We start from the raw sequence: 14956 nt of genomic DNA, 5'->3' as shown, positions 1-14956 counted from the left end.
GTATACTAGCGACGGGTCAAATATGTGGCTTTACAGTATACTAGCGACGGGCCAAATATGTGGCTTTACAGTATACTAGCGACGGGTCAAATATGTGGCTTTACAGTATACTAGCGACGGGTCAAATATGTGGCTTTACAGTATACTAGCGACGGGCCAAATATGTGGCTTTACAGTATACTAGCGACGGGCCAAATATGTGGCTTTACAGTATACTAGCGACGGGCCAAATATGTGGCTTTACAGTATACTAGCGACGGGCCAAATATGTGGCTTTACAGTATACTAGCGACGGGCCAAATTCTTGCCTTGACATAAACCCCAAAAAATAGAGGATACATAAACTGATCACAAATGCATTAATACATAAAATATAATGGTTGGTGTGAGTGATGATTTTTTCTCATTAATTCGCTTAGAGGGGTCTTTAAGAAACATGATCATATATATATCTTGTAATACGACCCTTAATCTTTTAGTTCATCAGTCTTTCTCTCCTTTCTTCCCTCTGCCCCTGCCCATCCTTTCTCTCCCTTTCTCATCTTCCTCCCTCCCCATTATCTTGCTTCCGCTTCCCTTCTCTTCCCTTGCCCTCCTTCTTCCTGGGACTTTCCTTCTCTTTTCTTTTTTCTTTTCTTTTTTACAGCTAAGGAGACTACTGGGTTAAACGCCGATCCATGCATTTAAATACCCATACGCTCATTGGGAACGACATCCACACAAGCCAACTATACCAGCGCCGGATTTTTCTTACGTGGTGCTAATATTTCTTAACATTTTGATGGCAGTTTGGCTTTTTGGTGCCATTTTTGGGATAGTTAAGTCAGATGTGCTGGATTTTCACACTCAAGTCGACGTATTACAGACTCAGTCGTAGAAAGTGATATATGTATTTGTGTGTGTGTGTGTGTGTGTGTTTAAGCTCAGATTCACGTACTTTACCGCAATAATTATGATGATATTTATTCATTATTTATCGGTAATCGCTATAACGTAATTAGGAGCGAAGACTAATAGCGTTAAACATCTCAGAGGAATTATTGCATCAAGACAGCGACAAAATCCACTATAACGTTTTCACATCAAGATAACTTATACTAAACATCACATCTAACATTTATTTTCTCACTCTCTTTCTCACATTCTCTCATTCTCTTTCATCTGGTAGTTAGTCAGCACCACCTCTCCTTCGAAGGCTTCAATCATCGTCTTCAACTCATTCTTCCCCTCTCATATCACCTTCCCTTCTCTCCCGAACTCTATCCTTATTTTCCTTTCCTACCCTCATACTTTCTCCCTCCTGCCCCCTACCGCTTCCCTCCCCCTTCATCCTTATTTTCCTTTCCTCCCTCATACTTTCTCCCTCCTTCCCGCTACCCCTCCCCTCCCCCTTCCTCCTTCTCTGCCCTTGCAAGCATCTTTCCCTTCATCTCACGCCTCTGCTTTTCCTTTTCCCTCTCCCTCCCTCTACTTTGCTTACCGCCGCTAATCTCTTCTCGCCGTCCCTACTAATGAGACTGCCATTAAAACTTGGCCTCTTGAACGACGCTCCTCTCCTCATCCTTCTCCTTCTTCTTTTCCATTTCCTTCTTTTCGTTCCTTTTATCAGCTTCGTCCTTTCATCCACCTCGTTAGTTCTTTACCTGGTCCTGTGTACTCCTCTTCCCCTTCCACTTCCTCCTCCTCCTCCTCATCATCATCATCATCCTCATCCTTCCAAACATTCACATTATTCTTATCGTTTTTTTTTGTTCGTGGTATGATATAGTGGTCCTTCCTTGGTTCCTCTTAAACTTTTTTTTATTATTTACGTAATGAGTTTCTCTCTCTCTCTCTCTCTCTCTCTCTCTCTCTCTCTCTCTCTCTCTCTCTCTCTCTCTCTCTCTCTCTCTCTCTCTCTCTCTCTCTCTCTCTCTCTCTCTCTCTCTCTCTCTCTCTCTCTCTCTCTCTCTCTCTCTCTCTCTCTCTCTCTCTCTCTCTCTCTCTCACACACACACACACAAACACACACACTATATCTGTCAGTAAGGGCTGCTTGCCTTTTTCAGCTCCTGCCTGACGTTAATGCTATTACCGACGTTCGCTCGCATGGATGGTTCTTTGAGGCACAAAATGCTCTTTTCCCCTTAACCCGCGTAGCCCTTGCAGGAAAAAAAAAAGTATTCGCTTGTATCTTGCTATGAATAACAACAGTAGTGGTATTACTCATAGTGTATATATTAATGTTAATATTGTTATTATTATTATTATTATTATTATTATTATTATTATTATTATTATTATTATTATTATTATTATTATTATTATTATTATTATTATTATTATTATTATTATTATTATTATTATTATTATTATTATTATTATTATTATTATTATTATTATTATTATTATTATTATTATTATTATTATTATTATTATTATTATTATTATTATCATCATATCAACTCATTTTAGTTTAGGCGTGTCTCCTAATCAGTCATCATATTTCCTTAAAAGGCAATTGTACGTATTCATCTATCTATCGCTCGATACATTTATCACTATTCAGGTTGCTCCGCACAGCTGCATTTCATTGTCATTTCACCGACAAATATTCGCATATTTTTCCACGTATCTCTATATGTTTTTCTAACAAGAAAACTATTTACTTTGCACCAAACCGCATTAGTCAGCCCACCTGTCTAACGAACCCAATTAATTCTTATTTCAACAACAGATAAATGTGTATATTTGCCTATTTTTTTGTGTTTGCTTTTTTTATACATCAAACTGTTAGCGTGCAGAAGATATTGCAGCAGAAAAATCATCCGAAAAGAGAGTAAGGCAAGGGTCACTTCTCCGGCCTGCTTAACGCGAAAGTTTTTCAATCAGTGCGTGTTCCCGTCATGACAGAGGGATCAGAGACGTGAATATTGATGAAGTCTCGAGACCAGCAGCTTAAAGAAAAGTACCCAGTGATGGATGGGTGGAGATGAGATCGGAGCTGGATTAAAAGAACTTCAAGTGGGCGAGAAGACAAAACTAGCTGACATAAAAGCAATTATCATCACGAAACGGCATTGATCACAACACGCATGAAGGAGAGAGGAAAACAGATGAAAATAATGATGAAATGGGATACAACTAATATACAGTATGAAGACCCAATGGAGAGGCCTGTGTGGAATGGTACAGACTAATGATAAGGAATATTGGCAAAGGGAAAGTTGGGAGCCTGCGCTATAGTACCTCCACACACACACACACACACACACACTGTATACAAAACCTTTTTCTGCCAATCTGTGTATCTGAGTGTATATGTGTCAATTGATCTCTCTGTCATTGAGCCTATTGACAGTGATGAAAGGGGACAGCGCAAGCAGGTTAATCAATCACCCTTTATGACGGAGAATATAGCTTGACCCGAGAGAGAGAGAGAGAGAGAGAGAGAGAGAGAGAGAGAGAGAGAGAGAGAGAGAGAGAGAGAGAGAGAGAGAGAGAGAGAGAGAGAGAGAGAGAGAGAGAGAGAGAGATGATTTCAGCATATTGAAGAAACCGATAGCCCCCCTCTTCTCCCCTCCCCTCACCCACCCATCAAATCACATCATTGCCCAACCCCTCCTTCCCTACTCCTACCTTCCACAACTTCCCTTCCGAACCACACCCCATCTGATCTCACCCCACTCCTCAGCTCCACTTTATTCCACCCCTTCCCTCCTCACCCCACCGAAATCCAGTCTTGCCCCATCCCACTCCATCCCACCCCACTCCTCTCCCTCCGCTCCCCGCCCCGCCCCGCCTCACCCCTCCTTGAACCAGTCAGCGCTGAGCATTAGGCGGAATTCAACTTTCGTAGGATCAGGTTATAGAAGAAGGAACCTCGAAGGGACTTAGGAGAGCGGCGCAGTGATAAAGAGCCTGAGTATACCTTCTTGTTGGAGATGATTAAAAAGATTGACCCGCGCGGTGCCGGTCATTTCAACCCCGGACCCGTCTGTGGTGCCGGCCGATTTTTCATTTTTTTTTATGAACTTAAAAAATCCTAAGCAATTGTAGGATAATGGAAAAACATGCAAAAAGTGGTTTAGGAAAGTGAAAAAAAATTAAACCCACCTTATATATGTTGGTGTTGCCTCTCGTTAGTGCATATTAAGGAACGATTTGCCTGAGTTTATTGAAAAGATGGTGGGTGGGTGAGTGGGTGGATGATGATGATGATGATGATGATGATGATGATGATAGTATTGATTATGATGATGATGGGTCGGGGAACCTTGGTATCCTCTCTTTAATTTTCTTATTGTTTTCTTCGTGGATATGTGAGCAGGTATTCCCGTGTGTTTTCTTTTGTCATGTTCTTGTTTTATACGATACGTAATGACAGTTGGAAAAATATTCAGTAATGCAAAGAGGTAATTTATTCATGGTGGGTCATCAGAGTCACGTAAGTAGTGTAGCAGCGTCTGAATGAAAAAAAAAATACAGTGGCTGACACAATTTGGATTTGAAAGGGTGGTATAGCGCCGGTAGGCTTCTTCCCGGTGGATCCTGAATTCCTGATGGTCGGTCCAAGGCTTCATCCCGGTGGGGCCTGATGGTCGGCCCAGCCCGTTCTGGCGCAGGCGAGTGTTTATAGTGGCGCCATCCTGCATTGGCTCATGCTGCCCTCTCGGAGCTCATCTTTAATCCTAGAATCTAGAGTCCGGGTTGATAGGTGGTCTTCTGGACAGCATGTGGGTAGTTTTAAGCCACTCGGCGGCGGCTGAAAAATCCCAGCTTGGTGGCACCGGTCGGGGATTGAACTCGCGTCCTCCTGAACGTGGGGCCGTCACGCTATCCATTCAGCCACCGCCTCCCCCGCTATAGGAACAGGAATAACGCAGCAGTCACCAGGCCCAGTCCCACACGCCGCTCACTGAATAAATTGCCCCTTGCAACAGTGGCCCCTGGCATTTTGAACCCTGTACGGGGCCAATAACTGTCAATGCCCGGGAATTCCATAAATTAGAATATTGACCGTTCACCGGGAGCCATCTGTCATGTTGGTGTCAGCTGCCTTGTCATAATCGTCACTTGTCCGTCAGATAACGTCGATTCCTTAACCCCTTGACTGCGGATCTCCTACAAGAAGACCTCACCAAGCTACAGAGATGGAACAAAAAGTGTCTGCTACAACTCAATGAAGAAAAATGTAAAGTCATGCACCGTGGGAGGGGAAATCCAGCATACCAATACCACATGGGAAACACTCCACTATCCACCACAGAGGCAGAGAAAGACCTGGGACTCGATGTTACCAGGCTACCAGGGAAGGGCAAATCCGTGCCATTCGCAGCGTACGGGTTAACTTATACCTTTGTTGGTTATAACCTTGCAGGATGGGCACGAGAGGGCGTCGGTGATGTACTTCATTAGCCTCGTCGCCACACGGAGCCTGTCCCTTCCGTAAAGGAAGCCGCTCCGTACTGTGAGCAGCGTTACCAAATTATCGTACTCAGAACATCGTATTTTCCTGTTTCTGACCCATAACAATTGCAGAGAAACATCGATAATTAACCATCTGAACTCTAATTGTAAATGTATATTGTTATCAGTGTAGGCTCGACAGTTTTGGGCCTCAAGCAGACGAAAAAAGTATACCTAGTACGACAATCTGGTAACGCTGACTGTGAGTACCCGCAGCTCGTTGGTGACAAAGTAGTTTAACCCGTCCGCTGCGATTGGCACTGATTTGGCTTTTCTGGTAGCCTGGTAACATATAGTCCCAGGTCTTCCTCTGTCTCTGTGGTGGATAGTGGAGTGTTTCCCATGTGGTATTGGTGTGCTGGATATCCCTCCCAAGATGCAGGACTTTACATTTTTCTTCATTGAATTGTAACAGCCACTTTTGTTCCATTCTTGTAGCTTGGTGAGGTCTTCTGGTTGGAAAGTCGCAGTCAAGGGGTTAAACAGACAGTGAATCAGCGGTTCATCCATCAGGGTCTCGCGGGGTTTACACAGTTCGACTTCGTAATCCTGGGTCTTGGACATGATTGGAAAGTTGAGTGGTTGTGTCTTTTTTATTTCATTTCAATATTGAATTTTAGTCATTTAATGTGATGTTCAACCTATATCATACTACTCTGGTTCCTCGTCTGTGCATTTGGGTGTTGCCACGTGTGACCTCCCTGAGCCGCGCCTAAGAGCTCAAGTTCGAGTCGATAGAGTATACCAGTAGCAGCAGTAGTAGTAAAAAATGAGTTAGTACCGAATAGGAAGTATATAGACATGACGTATAGTATATGACGGTAGTAATGATGGTGGTGGTGGTGATGGTGGTGGTGGATCCCAATGCACGAGATTTCCAATAACACAATGAATTCCGTGCATCTGATTAACGCCGCGTGAAGCCGACAGACTGCCAATACTCTCTGCCGTTTTATATGATATTTGCAGCGTCATCTTTTCCTCACGGCTGCTGGAATATTAATGCTCATTCGTTCGTTGCTATATTGAGTAGGTATTGCGATGATGCGTACAGGAACAGCAAGTAGCGGGCTTTTTTTTCATTATTTTTTTGTGTGTGTGCCTTTGAGCTGCCTCCTTTGCTGTAAAAAAAATACAACTTTACACAAGGATATATAGACTATCAGTGCCCAAATGGTCTACACTTCATGGTTTCTGAGAGTGGGCTATTCATCAGCCTTGCTCCTCATCCATAAATTTGTCTAGCATCCATTCAAGTCTGTCAATCGTGTCTGCATCAATTACGTATCAGCTTAGTTTTCTTTGTTCCACTCATCCACTACCGTATCCTTGAACCAGTTTTTGCAATTAGTTTATATATCTTTTTTTGGTGAGGCATAGCATATTTACCTTAGTGATTATGAATATTTGAATCTATAATTAACTACAACATTGACTTTTTCGTTATTCCGATAATACTCTCACTTCGAGAGACTTCTTAAAAATATCGTCGAGTGGTTAAAAAGTGAAAATTTCAACATTCAAACACGCGGGAAATTATCAGTCAGTATCAAGTGACTTTATTTTCGTAAATTTATCTATCTTTAATGAAGGTCTCTCTAGTAATACTACCTACTGAACCATGGCCTGATTGATGACCTTCTCACTCCAAACGCAATTTCACCTCCGCAGCGTTAATTCTCTCATTAAACCTTCCCGCCCCTCGAGACCCGCTCAGACCTGACCTCCTGAGAAACTTAACCCAATTTTAGGTGCTATTACATTGGGCAAATTTTCCGTGGATCTTAGTCATAAAATCGTGGATTATTGCCTACGTGGACACACTACCGTTATCTTCCTATCATACTTGCCTCGCACTCTCTCAACGTACCGTGCTCTTGACCGACACATTTTCACAACAACAAGTATGGCTGACGTCAATGTTCGCACCCCCGTTTTCACTCAAAGTGCCGTTGATTGGCTCTAGTGACACTCAGTTTACACAAGCAACGGATAAAGAAAAGAATGTGTAGGCGGCAATGGTTTACAAGAAGAGAGGAGCGCAGTGAGGTGATGCAGCTGATGCAGGAACTACTACTAGAAGACGAGGAAGGCTACAGGCAGTGGATGAGTCAGCAAGGATCACTTTTATGAAATACTGAGCCTTGTGTAACCATCTATAGTCAATAAAGACACAAGGCTTAGGAAAACAGTGTCTGCTCTTCCCTCTATGCAGTTTTTTTGCACACAATTCATGCCTGGGATCCCACAAAGCTGGCATGTCCCGTAATTCCTCAATTAAAGTGGTCTCGGAGGCCTTGGTCCAGGCAACAACACTCATAGCTGTGCGAATGTAGGGACAGTAGGGTGTAGGTTCTTCCTCTTCTTGTTTCGTGTTATTGCTGCTGATGATGACGGTGACTAGTAATACCGTCGTCCTTCGGTGAAATCTACCGTAACTTTGGAAGATCGTGGACACGTCAGAAAACCACGGAAATGAGAACCACGCCAGCGGAAATCGTGGTATGACTGAAGATGATTCTCTGTAACATTCGGAGTGCTATAGACGACACCTTAATTAAACGAATTTATTATGTAGTTTCACAATTTTGAAATAAATTTGCTCAACATTCCCGTTTGTCTTAATACATATTACAGCGGTTAATAGGGACTTAAATATACATACAAATCTACTCCAGCCTCCCGCTTCTCTCTCTCTCTCTCTCTCTCTCTCTCTCTCTCTCTCTCTCTCTCTCTCTCTCTCTCTCTCTCTCTCTCTCTCCACTATTTATTTTCCTTGTTCTTGTTCTTCTTCTCTTTCTTTTTCTTCTTCTTCTTCTTCTTCTTCTTCTTCTTCTACGTCTCCTCTTCCACCCGCACTCCTATAATAAACCCTCCACCTCCTCCTCCATCTTCTGCCCTTTTACCTCATTCAACGCCTCCACTTTCCTGCCTCCCATTCATGCGTTCTTTTCACCTTTCGTCTCCCTTTCCTCACACCACGAAGGTCTCTTTGGGGCGCCGAGCACACTTAGGGTTCGAGTGGTAACGCTGCCGAACTCTCTCTCTTTGCTTTGTCAACGGGGCTCGATATCCGACGCTTCCTCTGTGTCATATTGTGCCCTTAGTTTGTTCTTTGTGGTTAGTTATGGCTTTTTTCTGAGTTAATTTTTTGTCTCTTTATTCTTCTCTGTTTGATGTTTTTTTGTTGTTTTGTTTTGTTTTGTTTTGTTTTTCATTTTTTTATTTTCCATTTCATTCATTCTTTCTTTCTTTCTTTCTTCTTTTTCATCTTCATCTTCTTCTTTTTCTTCTTCTTTTTCCTTTTCTTCTTTTTCCTCTTCTTCTTCTTCTTCCTCTTTTTCCTTTTCTTCTTCTTTTTCCTCTTCTCCTTTTTCCTCTTCTTCGTCTTCGTGTTTGTTCGTCGTTGTTTTTCATTTTTTTATTTTCCATTTCATTTATTCTTTCTTTCTTTCTTTCTTCTTTTTCTTCTTCATCTTCTTCTTTTTCTTCTTCTTTTTCCTTTTCTTCTTTTTCCTCTTCTTCTTCTTCTTCCTCTTTTTCCTTTTCTTCTTCTTTTTCCTCTTCTCCTTTTTCCTCTTCTTCGTCTTCTTCTTCTTCTTCCCTTCAGTTCATGCCTGTAATATTATCGGTGTCATCTGCTGGCGTTGGTACTTTCTCCTTCCAACAGAATTCTGCCCTTGTAACGTACACCACTTCAGGAGCTAGAGCGTGGCACAAAGTGAAGGTGGAAATAATAATAAACCAGCGGAGGAAACAAAGACGTGTCCTTTCAGAAGTGGAAGGTGATACGGAAGGATACACAGTGATAATATATAAGGAAACAATACGAGGCAGTCACGGCATATCCTGAAAAGCACTCATCCACCATCCACCCGTTGCATTCCTATATTTGTGAAATCTCCGCCCGGAACTTCCATTCGCATTTTAATTAACTACACTACTGCTTCATTTATTTTATTATTACTGTAAACCAAAGCAGATAGTTGACCGTGGGGTTTTGTAGGTATGTGTGGGAGTTTGCGCTTGTTTGGGCGTCTGTACCTGAGCTGAGTGTTTTGGTTGGTGCACGTCAACTCCTGTCTAGTCAACACTTTGCTCAGTTCTGGCGGCAAAGCAACGTTGCCAGATTGTCGTACTCAGCCTCTTATGTCTGCCAATTTCCGACCCAAACACTGCCTCCTCGACCCCAGCAATTGCCTTCATATATATTTATCGTTAAAATGGTTAATTATTGGTGTTTTTTGGCAATAGCTATGGCTCAGAAACCGGTAAATACGGGCTCTGAGTACAAGAAGCTAGCATTGGTGCGCGAAAGGCAAGATCAAAGAGCAGACGCGCGCGGCGGCCACCAGCGAGGGTTCACACCGCCGCACTCCCCGACGTGACGCTTGCCATTTGATCTCCGCCTCCGTGTCTGCATGTGGCCCAGCCTTGCCCGTCTTGGTGCCTTCGGTGCTCAGGACGAGGCGGCGGGTCATTTAGGCTGCTGCTGCCACGACCCCAGCCCTCTTATGATGATGGTGATGATGATGATGATGATGACGGTGATGACACTGATGAGGTCAGTATTATAAGACACTTTCGCTTCTCACATCGGCTATTTCTAAAGGTCAAAGAGGGGGTCAATCGGGTTCTAATGAGTGTTTCTTCAGGTTCACGGTACAGAGGAAGGGTCACACTACCACCAGGGTCATAAAACTACTGGAAATGCCCACAACTCCTGCGAAAGCCATGTCAAATAGGTGGTCTTGGGCGGCGAAATGTCTTATAATACGACCCTGATGATGATACATCTCATTACGGTTGCTTTGGTTGCTTTATGGCATTTTCATATTGAAGATGACTATGACGGTGAATATGATGGTACTATTGACCATAAATATGATGAATAGTTGTAGTGTTATTGGTATTGATGGTGATCGTAATTAAACTGAAATAAGTAAAAATAAGAAATCTTTTTTTTTTTCTTTTTTTTTTTTCTACATACAAGGACCACACCAATCTGAAAATGATGCTATTTCGATTCGCGGTTGGATCTGATAGCAACATCGACGAGCAACAATAGTAATATAATGAAAAAAATAATAATGATAAAAATGGCAATGATTAGAGGGAGTCATTGCATGTTAGCGTGTGTCGTGTGGCTGCCCTGACTGGCGCCCACACAAGGGACGAGGCCACGGTTGCCAGATCATCGTATTCAGAGCCGCGTATTTACCGGTTTCTGGCCCATAACTGTTGCCAAGAAGCACCAATAATTAACCATTTAAACGATAACCATATATGAAGGCAGTTATTTGGGTGATGAAAGCAGTTTTGGGCTACATACACCCAGTCAAGTCATACGCAGGTTTGTGGGAGGAGACACGGCCGAGGCGTGGTTTATGCGTGACACTGCTTGGAGCCAAACTAGAGAATGTAGAAACAGGGATTTCGAGAAAACGAGGAAAGGCGTACTAATTTAAATCAATCACTTCAACATGCCCTCCCTCACACCCCACACCGCCGTTTGTAGTCATTGAATTTACAGTCACGCAACAGCACAATAAAAAGACATATTTTTTCATCAGTGGCTTGCCTGAACGCGCTGTGAAAGAAGGCGAGAATGCACATCCAGAGTGCACACATGGCCCCAACTTAGTCACCCCTTAACTGGCTGGTATTTTGGGGGGGAGGCTCCAAGTGACGTCATCCCGCTGCTCCGCCCCAAAACGCGTACCGGTAGCAGTTTTGAAGCAGAGTGACTTGACTTGGTATAAATATACTTAGGTTTTGGGGTCGGAAATCGGCAAACATAAGAAGCAGAGCACGACAATCTGGCAACGTTGGACGAGGCGGAGCAGAAGCAGCGAGCACCGGAGCAAACAGAAGATGTAACCTTTGCATGTGTTGTGTCGGGCGAGTCATTCTCTCAGCTTGAAGTGTGAGGTAATGTGACATTTGCAAAAAAGACAATGCGGGGGAAACACACTGAGGCAAAAGGATAAAATTACTCAGCAAATACAATGTTGGTTGTCGTTTGGTGTTTCAATTATGTGACTGTTTCCAGAGACTACGGGCCGCTTTCACAGTCGTTTTGTTTGTTTTGATCGTTACCAATAGCGTCGATCGACGCTATAGTTTTTCCACGTGAAACTGGCCTATGGGGTAGTGGCGGCTGCAGAGGAAGCGAGAGGTGTTGAGAGTGTGTGGCAAGGTGCGGGGCTAGGCTAACCCCGTAGCCGACTACCCCATAGGCCAGTTTGACGTGGAAACACTATAGCGTCGATCGCCGCCATTGGTAACGATCAAAACAAACAAAATGACTGTGAAAGCGGCCCTAAGGATAGCATTCTATTATTGTCGAATCATAACGTTGGGTGGCGATATAAAAGACACTTATACAGCATAAAAAATCTCCAACATTAAAGTTAATGAGTCCAAAAGTGCAGGCGTAAAAGAGACACGCCCATATCAACTTGCGATTGAGCCGACATGGGAAAGAAAGGTAATATCGTGTTGGTGATCGAAGTCCAGTGCGTGGTCAGACCGTGGTAAATTACACACACACACACACACACACACACACACAAGCACACGCACACGCACACTCAGCCAGGAATGGAAGTTAAATTATTTTGTTCAGAACGTCAATTAATGATTAGCAAATTCTGGCCATTAGTTGTCAATATGCTCACTAATTATACTAATTGTTCTTTATGTGAAAAAATAATATGCATCTATCAACATGAAAAATATAGGAAACTGTTGGAACTGTTGGAACGAGCAGAAGAGGAAGAAAGTGTGTGTGTGTGTGTGTGTGTGTGTGTGTTGGAGGACTCTTGAAAACTGCAGGGTTTACTTGAGTGCAAAATTCTTTTCTATTGGTTGTTTGCATGTTGTTATAACTCTTAAGATTCGTGTCAGATCAAGAAGAATCTCAAGATACCACCAACGTGTGTTTCACATCAAGAGATTGAATGGCGTCGTTTGTTCCTCAGTATGCACAGTTTCAAATTGGTTTTATGTGGTCAGCACTCTTGTTGACCTTGTAGAACTGTGAGGTGCCTTCAACCGCCGAACTCTCTGAGCTGCAGAGGTTTGCTTAAAGAATGACCGAGACCACGGGAGTAGTCTTTTCTCGGGGAGACTATTGTGAATATCAAGAAGAGCCGCGCTGCCAAGCTTGCTGGATTTAAGGAACAAAATAGGGCTCTATCGCGTAGGACTAGAGCTTTTGAGAAAGAAAAGACAAGGATAGGCATGATATGGTCTTGCTGAGGACCTCGAAAACCACGGGTATCGATGGAAATTACCTCCGACCCGACTACGGAGCGGCGGAATTTAAGAGGCAGAAGACTATCAGTAAGAGGAGGAGAGCCTTAGACTCCACTCTATCCAAAAGAGCTGTGTGAGTGGAGCCCCCCCACACGTGAGATGCATACTCCATGCGAGGGCGGACAAGGCCCCTCTATATGGATAGCAACTGTGCGGGGGAGAAGAACTCGCGGAGACGATACAGAACTCATAACCTCGAGGAAGCTCATTTAGTGAGAAATGTGAAGTTTCCAGTTAAGATTCTGAGTTGAGGATAGACCGAGGATATTTAGTGTTGAAGAAGGTGACAGCTGAGTGTTGTCGAAGAATAGGGGATAGATGTTTGGAAGATTGTGTCGAGTTGATAGGTGGAGAAACTGCACTGAGTCTGTGACTGTAATGTTTAAAGTATATCCGCCACATCCTCATTGTGTGTGGTGCGGATGCGGATATTTACTTCATCACAATTGCGGATGCGGATGCATGACAAGGCCGCCTGATACTAAAAATACAATATATTTTGTGGGTGGGAACTTGAAAGGGTTGGAGAAAGAAACGTAATGGATGAGGGGAGGAAGGAGGGGAAGATGTGTTTGGTACGAGGAAGGGAAGGAAGGAAGGCAGGAAGGGTGTTTGGAAGGGGATGGGAGGGAGGAAGGAATAGATGACCTTAGTACTAGAGACGGAAGGAGAACTTGAGAGTGGAGTGTTAGAAGGGTGGAGGGTTTGAAAGAACAGCGGGGAGCTATATTTTGAACAAGAGAGGGAGAAATAGATATAGTCTGAGGAAGAGAGGGTTGGAGGGAGAGTGGAAAATTTGAAACAGTAAAGGAGAACAGAGTGATCACGATGATAGAGGGAGAGAAAGTGAGAGTGAAAAGTTTGAAACGACGGAGGAGAGAGAACATAGTGATGGGGAGGATAGAGGGAGGGAGGGAAAGGGAAAGGGTTGACGTGAAAGGCAGTTGGTAGTATCAAGGATGAGAGGGGAAGTGAAGAATCTCGGAGGACAAGTTAGTGAGGGAGGGAGTGATGGAATAGAGCGAGAGAAAGTTAGAGACAGACTGATTGTCGGATTAGGAATGTCAGGTCTGTTTGGGTGTTTGAGTGGATGAATGACTGTGAGTGACTGACTGCATTACCGAACTGACACTGTGGCCGAGTAATCGACACACCACTGATCCCACGGTGTGTGCACGTCCAGTTAAACATGATTTGTAACCTTCTATACCGAGTGAGTGAGTGAGGGAAAGGCGAAGGGGGAGAGTAATGAACGAAATGCAAGGGAAGGAAAGTGAAAACAAATTTACTAATCCTCACGATAATTGGTGCAAATAGATTTCTCTTCCTTAACATTTTGTCTCTTCATTGGGCCGTGTGAGTTTGTCGAGCCTTTACGCTTGTACTGTGTCGCTCTTGCTTCATTTGCCTTCTATATACATCCTCGATAAGGAGTCAATAGTCCAGATCAAAGAAGCCTGTTGGCAGCGGTGCTGAACGAAGTGCAAGAAAAAATAAAATTCCTCGCATAAGTTTATCTTGTGAGTAGCCAAATATTTTTGGCGACTAATGAAAAGTACTTAATCATATGTCTTTTGCTGTGTCCGTAAAATAAAATGAACAGCACAATATTAGCTTGTTTCAAGGTCAGTGTTCTATCTTTATTCAGTTTCAAAAGTGCCAAGTGGAAAAGACGGTACATTCATATAGGCGGCTGAGTGGTCAGCGTGCGGTGAAGTGACCCGGAGACCTGGGCTCAAATTCCGCCCCCCGCTACAAACTGAGAATTTTCGGTCATCGCCTAGTGGCCGAAGACAAACCAAATGCTGTCGTGATAAGCACCTGTTAATCTGGACTTCAGCGAAATTCTCTCAATAGGATAAAGTGAGATCCGGGTGACGGCATGAACCATGAGAGGACTGCAACGCAATAAAATACTTGACTTGCTGGCGACACTAACGGCTGGAGACCTGCCGGCGCAATGGGCTCATCGAATATCTATATCTATATCTATATCTATATCTATCTATATCTATTTATCTATCTGTCTATCTATCTATATCTATTTATCTATCTCTCTCTCTCTCTCTCTCTCTCTCTCTCTCTCTCTCTCTCTCTCTCTCTCTCTCTCTCTCTCTCTCTCTCTCTCTCTATATATATATATATATATATATATATATATATATATATATATAAATGCATGTATATT

This window comes from Eriocheir sinensis, chromosome 46 (assembly GCF_024679095.1).
Source record: "Eriocheir sinensis breed Jianghai 21 chromosome 46, ASM2467909v1, whole genome shotgun sequence".
Taxonomy (NCBI): domain Eukaryota; kingdom Metazoa; phylum Arthropoda; class Malacostraca; order Decapoda; family Varunidae; genus Eriocheir; species Eriocheir sinensis.
The sequence above is the reverse complement of the archived record's forward strand: the minus strand, read 5'-3'. Positions refer to the sequence as shown.